A 7,101-nucleotide genomic window follows, 5' to 3' on the forward strand; every position below is an offset into this window, starting at 1 on the left:
TTAGCCTCAGACAAAAAATGGTCCATAGTTCCATACACAGAAAGCCTGCCTTCCTCAATCAGACTTCTGGCTGGGGAGGAAAATCCAACATAGTCATGGCAAGCAATCCCCAACATTCAAATACCAGAAAGAATAAGAAAAAGGCACTGATGCTGGATTTTTCCTGAGAAAAAATGCAGAACACAGAGAAGACAGCAGAGGGGGGACGAACAAACAAACACATCCATACCTTCCCAAAAAAAGAGAGGAAATATGTCCTATATTTCCTCTAGCAGAAAGTTCTGTGTCTTTGACATATAAGCTTTTATATCTACTGTGACTGCTCCAGATGTCAATCCAAACTTACAAGAAAAAGATGGAGTGGATGACTTATCTAATAGTCCTGAAGTTGTGGACTTGCGCAATTCACCAAGCATATATTCATCTCCCAAAACAGCTGGGTCTTTCTTTCCCAAGATACACTGAAGTTGTTCTCCAAAAGGAATACAATTTCACTGTTGAAATAGAACCATGTTCATGAGTTGTAGAGCACCTCGTGATAATTTTGATCCCATGGATTCCCTCATGGTTTCAACCCTGTCTAGATCTATCCCTGATCCTAGAGCAGGATAGCTTGTTGAAGAATTTGCAGAAACTATCCTTACTTGTACTATAATTTTACTCACAAATATATTTTTGTTATCACTAAAAGAAAGTAGCTTAATTTTACAAGAGTCTATGGGACATTCTAATTTTAGGTATTTCTTATACAAAATAATCTCATTTTCACTGTTATTCTGGAGAGTACAAACATTCTCTCCTCTACTGGTTCCACAATATCCCTCTCTAGCAGACACTTCCATGTTCCTCGCTTCACTTAAAATCCTGAGTAAAACTATTTCTTTACATCTGTGAGGATTACACTTCAGATATAGGAAGCAGGAAATTTCATCTTCATTGTGCACTTTTCTCTTCAAAAGAACAAGATCCTCACCTGAAGCCAGTGGCCCCAGCACCTCCTCATCCCTGCTGTCTCTGCCCCCACCATCAGGGTCTTCATGGCCAGCATTAATCAGGCAAAGGCTCTGGGCCACACCCCATCAAGGAGCCTCCCAGGAGGAAGAGACCACCAAATGGGAAACCTCCCCACTGTCCTTGACCTCTGGCTCCATGCAGCCCTTAGGCCCTTCAGGGTGATGCCACCTCTGCTGTGCCAACCATTCCCTTCCCGCCCTGGCTAGGCTGGGATGGTTCAAAACCCACCTAGAACTTGGACTGAACCAAAATGACTGGGGGCCTGGTCCCTATTGCTCTTGACAGACCCAGTCTGTGATTGACCTCAGGTGATCTGATCAGGGCTGGCAGAAGTTCTGCCTCTAGAAGTAGACAGTTTATGTTCCTACAGTCCCCAGATTTCTGCAGGCAACAATTTGCTTCCCTTGCCTTCCCTGCCTTCAAAGGGCAGTTTCATGAGGAAGATTAGATTTGTTATTAATTAAGAATTAAGGTGTATCTAGCAGGAAGGGGCTGGAGGTGGAAATTCCAAAATGGAATGAAGGAGGAGGAAGAAGTGACTTGTAATCTGAGAGGGACTCCATTAGGGGTTAGTACAAACTGTGGTTAGCCCTGGGAGATCTCAGATTAAAGCACACCCTGCATCCTGATTTTCCCTGGGATCCTGTTTCGTGGTGGTATCTAGCAGAGAGGACAAGATCTACAATTCAGTTCCAAGGGAAGAGGAGAAGTTTGGGATCTGGTGGACAGTGTCTCAAGCATACCCTCTCAACTTGGTACCTGAGACCACCTTGGCTCTTGGCATCCAGAGATAATTGGTGGATTACACTGAGAACCCCAAAGCCACATCAGCCCTTAGCTGTGCTACTCAAGCCTGGCAGGTACAGGTCTGAGGCAGTCACCCAGAGACTCCATTACTGCCCTGCCTACATAGATCTTTAGATTAGAATAGGAAAATCCTCTCCTTTCCCTGTGGGTTTTGTCATTATGTTTTAAGGTTTTAGAGTAGACATCCCTATCCCACTTTTTAGTCAAACATATTTAGAGCTGTTAAGCCCCTTTTACCTTGCCTGCTTCTTTCTAGACCCTGGCCTAGGGAAAGTTGAGTGACAGTTAAGACCAACAGCTATTCCTGTGTGAATCCAGTAAACTCTGGTCTTTCCATCCTGTCCAGTCCCTCCTAAACCCTAGTGTGTGTGTACCAACAATCATTTAGATCTATTATAATATCCCTGGTGTCTCCATTACCTTTATTTATCTATTTTTCTACATCAGCCAGGGTCTCCAGATTCCTGTCAGTGACTACACCGAGTAGGGATAAAAAACTATCAACAATCAGGGGCAGCTGGGGAGCTCAGTGGATTGAGAACCAGGCCTAGAGACAGGAGGTCCTAGGTTCAAATCCGGCCTCAGACACTTCCCAGCTGTGTGACCCTGGGCAAGTCACTTGACCCCCATTGCCTACCCTTACCAATCTTCCACCTATAAGTCAATACACAGAAAGTTAAGGGTTTAAAATTAAAAAAAAAAACTATCAACAATCTTATTTACCTGGTGTGCATGGACTCCAAAAGTCCTCCCCTGGACAGCTGTTTCCCATTTTATCTTTCTTTTCCTCATCATTCCTTTCTCTTTCTCCCTCTCTTTCTCTATCACTTTCTCTGTTTGTTTCTCTCTTAACCCTTGTCTTTTTCCTTCTCTTTCTCCTCCTTTATCTATCACTCTCTCCATCTCTCAGTCTATTGGTCTCTCTTTTTGGCTCTGCTTTACTCTCTGTCCCTGTTTCTTAGTATCTTTTTCAGTTTCTACATCTCTAGCTCTCCCTGTCTCTCTGGACTTGTTGTAAGTTGACTCTCTCACCATGGATGTAACAATGGATTCAAACCATATAACTGACCCTCACATCCAGTAATTTGAAACCAGACACACAATCTCTACTTTTAAGGGCCAGATCATAATGAATAGGTTCTGGCCACTAATCTTATCTTTGCCTTGGATGGTTTGGTGGGGATTCAAAATCTCTGGGTGACAAATAGAAGTAACAAAGAATGAAGAATATCAGATAGAGTAGAAGCAGGCTATATTTGATTAACATCTTCCTCCTCGGGTCTTTTCTCCTGCTCAGTTTCCTCTCTACTTAGGTAAAGGCTTCTCCATTGGGCTAAAAAGAGAAGATGATTGCTTCAATCAATAAGATGGCAGGGAGACATGAAAAATAGACTCAAGGCAAAACTGCACCATAGATAAAATACACAGAAAGTCTGCCTTCAGGGAAGGAAAAGTCAACAAAGCAATGGCCACCAACACCCAAGAAATACAATATAGAAACATCAAATAGAACAAGAGAAACGAATTGAACCTGTAGAGTGTTTTTGAAGAAAAAAACAAGGCTACAGAGCAGCCACTAGAGAATGTCAAACAGGCAAACACATCCAAGCTTTCCAAAAAAAATGGAAATTTGTCACAAGCCCTCCAAGAAATCTTCCTGGAATTTGAGAACCAAGTTAAAAAGATAGGAGAAATTTNAGCCCTCCAAGAAATCTTCCTGGAATTTGAGAACCAAGTTAAAAAGACAGGAGAAATTTGGCAAGAAAAGTGAGAAATAATGCAAGGAGAAAATAACAGTTTAAAACACAGACTCTAGTAATTGGAAAAAGAAGACCAGGAGCTACAAGGGGTACTTCCGGGTTAAGAAGACTACAGAGAAGAAGCAGAAATCTTTATATTCTTCACCATAGACTGATATGGGATAGCTCAAAAACACACAAAAAAAAATCCAGGTGAAAAGAAGGGCCTCCACAATAAGGAGCAGCATGGAAGTCATGTTGGATTTGGGCACTTTCATGCCATAGGGTTTGAAGTAGCTTCTACAAAAACATAAGTTGATTAACCCTCCCCCACCCCACCTATGGTGGAGAGTCAGAACCAGCTTTCCAAAAATAGAGGGTCCTGGGGCAATATTTGGTTCTTGGCAGCTGACAAAGAACACCATGGATGTACCCCAGAGAGGAGCTAGAATTGAGACTCCAGGAGGCTAGAGAGTGGAGACCTTGGGCTCAGAAATAAAACTAAGAGTGGTAGCCACGCAGAGTCTAGGAAAATTAGCCTCAGACAAAAAATGGTCCATAGTTCCATACACAGAAAGCCTGCCTTCCTCAATCAGACTTCTGGCTGGGGAGGAAAATCCAACATAGTCATGGCAAGCAATCCCCAACATTCAAATACCAGAAAGAATAAGAAAAAGGCACTGATGCTGGATTTTTCCTGAGAAAAAATGCAGAACACAGAGAAGACAGCAGAGGGGGGACGAACAAACAAACACATCCATACCTTCCCAAAAAAAGAGAGGAAATATGTCCTATATTTCCTCTAGCAGAAAGTTCTGTGTCTTTGACATATAAGCTTTTATATCTACTGTGACTGCTCCAGATGTCAATCCAAACTTACAAGAAAAAGATGGAGTGGATGACTTATCTAATAGTCCTGAAGTTGTGGACTTGCGCAATTCACCAAGCATATATTCATCTCCCAAAACAGCTGGGTCTTTCTTTCCCAAGATACACTGAAGTTGTTCTCCAAAAGGAATACAATTTCACTGTTGAAATAGAACCATGTTCATGAGTTGTAGAGCACCTCGTGATAATTTTGATCCCATGGATTCCCTCATGGTTTCAACCCTGTCTAGATCTATCCCTGATCCTAGAGCAGGATAGCTTGTTGAAGAATTTGCAGAAACTATCCTTACTTGTACTATAATTTTACTCACAAATATATTTTTGTTATCACTAAAAGAAAGTAGCTTAATTTTACAAGAGTCTATGGGACATTCTAATTTTAGGTATTTCTTATACAAAATAATCTCATTTTCACTGTTATTCTGGAGAGTACAAACATTCTCTCCTCTACTGGTTCCACAATATCCCTCTCTAGCAGACACTTCCATGTTCCTCGCTTCACTTAAAATCCTGAGTAAAACTATTTCTTTACATCTGTGAGGATTACACTTCAGATATAGGAAGCAGGAAATTTCATCTTCATTGTGCACTTTTCTCTTCAAAAGAACAAGATCCTCACCTGAAGCCAGTGGCCCCAGCACCTCCTCATCCCTGCTGTCTCTGCCCCCACCATCAGGGTCTTCATGGCCAGCATTAATCAGGCAAAGGCTCTGGGCCACACCCCATCAAGGAGCCTCCCAGGAGGAAGAGACCACCAAATGGGAAACCTCCCCACTGTCCTTGACCTCTGGCTCCATGCAGCCCTTAGGCCCTTCAGGGTGATGCCACCTCTGCTGTGCCAACCATTCCCTTCCCGCCCTGGCTAGGCTGGGATGGTTCAAAACCCACCTAGAACTTGGACTGAACCAAAATGACTGGGGGCCTGGTCCCTATTGCTCTTGACAGACCCAGTCTGTGATTGACCTCAGGTGATCTGATCAGGGCTGGCAGAAGTTCTGCCTCTAGAAGTAGACAGTTTATGTTCCTACAGTCCCCAGATTTCTGCAGGCAACAATTTGCTTCCCTTGCCTTCCCTGCCTTCAAAGGGCAGTTTCATGAGGAAGATTAGATTTGTTATTAATTAAGAATTAAGGTGTATCTAGCAGGAAGGGGCTGGAGGTGGAAATTCCAAAATGGAATGAAGGAGGAGGAAGAAGTGACTTGTAATCTGAGAGGGACTCCATTAGGGGTTAGTACAAACTGTGGTTAGCCCTGGGAGATCTCAGATTAAAGCACACCCTGCATCCTGATTTTCCCTGGGATCCTGTTTCGTGGTGGTATCTAGCAGAGAGGACAAGATCTACAATTCAGTTCCAAGGGAAGAGGAGAAGTTTGGGATCTGGTGGACAGTGTCTCAAGCATACCCTCTCAACTTGGTACCTGAGACCACCTTGGCTCTTGGCATCCAGAGATAATTGGTGGATTACACTGAGAACCCCAAAGCCACATCAGCCCTTAGCTGTGCTACTCAAGCCTGGCAGGTACAGGTCTGAGGCAGTCACCCAGAGACTCCATTACTGCCCTGCCTACATAGATCTTTAGATTAGAATAGGAAAATCCTCTCCTTTCCCTGTGGGTTTTGTCATTATGTTTTAAGGTTTTAGAGTAGACATCCCTATCCCACTTTTTAGTCAAACATATTTAGAGCTGTTAAGCCCCTTTTACCTTGCCTGCTTCTTTCTAGACCCTGGCCTAGGGAAAGTTGAGTGACAGTTAAGACCAACAGCTATTCCTGTGTGAATCCAGTAAACTCTGGTCTTTCCATCCTGTCCAGTCCCTCCTAAACCCTAGTGTGTGTGTACCAACAATCATTTAGATCTATTATAATATCCCTGGTGTCTCCATTACCTTTATTTATCTATTTTTCTACATCAGCCAGGGTCTCCAGATTCCTGTCAGTGACTACACCGAGTAGGGATAAAAAACTATCAACAATCAGGGGCAGCTGGGGAGCTCAGTGGATTGAGAACCAGGCCTAGAGACAGGAGGTCCTAGGTTCAAATCCGGCCTCAGACACTTCCCAGCTGTGTGACCCTGGGCAAGTCACTTGACCCCCATTGCCTACCCTTACCAATCTTCCACCTATAAGTCAATACACAGAAAGTTAAGGGTTTAAAATTAAAAAAAAAAACTATCAACAATCTTATTTACCTGGTGTGCATGGACTCCAAAAGTCCTCCCCTGGACAGCTGTTTCCCATTTTATCTTTCTTTTCCTCATCATTCCTTTCTCTTTCTCCCTCTCTTTCTCTATCACTTTCTCTGTTTGTTTCTCTCTTAACCCTTGTCTTTTTCCTTCTCTTTCTCCTCCTTTATCTATCACTCTCTCCATCTCTCAGTCTATTGGTCTCTCTTTTTGGCTCTGCTTTACTCTCTGTCCCTGTTTCTTAGTATCTTTTTCAGTTTCTACATCTCTAGCTCTCCCTGTCTCTCTGGACTTGTTGTAAGTTGACTCTCTCACCATGGATGTAACAATGGATTCAAACCATATAACTGACCCTCACATCCAGTAATTTGAAACCAGACACACAATCTCTACTTTTAAGGGCCAGATCATAATGAATAGGTTCTGGCCACTAATCTTATCTTTGCCTTGGATGGTTTGGTGGGGATTC

General features: G+C 43.1%; 2 pseudogenes; both read right to left on the reverse strand.

Annotated features, from left to right (window-relative positions):
• Positions 1 to 229: 229 nt before the first annotated feature.
• On the reverse strand, positions 230 to 1,151 carry LOC123256542 (annotated as a pseudogene).
• A 2,510-nt stretch (positions 1,152 to 3,661) lies between these two features.
• On the reverse strand, positions 3,662 to 5,245 carry LOC123256543 (annotated as a pseudogene).
• Between the last annotated feature and the right edge of the window lie 1,856 nt (positions 5,246 to 7,101).

Source organism: Gracilinanus agilis, unplaced genomic scaffold (genome assembly GCF_016433145.1).
Source record: "Gracilinanus agilis isolate LMUSP501 unplaced genomic scaffold, AgileGrace unplaced_scaffold60738, whole genome shotgun sequence".
Lineage (NCBI taxonomy): Eukaryota > Metazoa > Chordata > Mammalia > Didelphimorphia > Didelphidae > Gracilinanus > Gracilinanus agilis.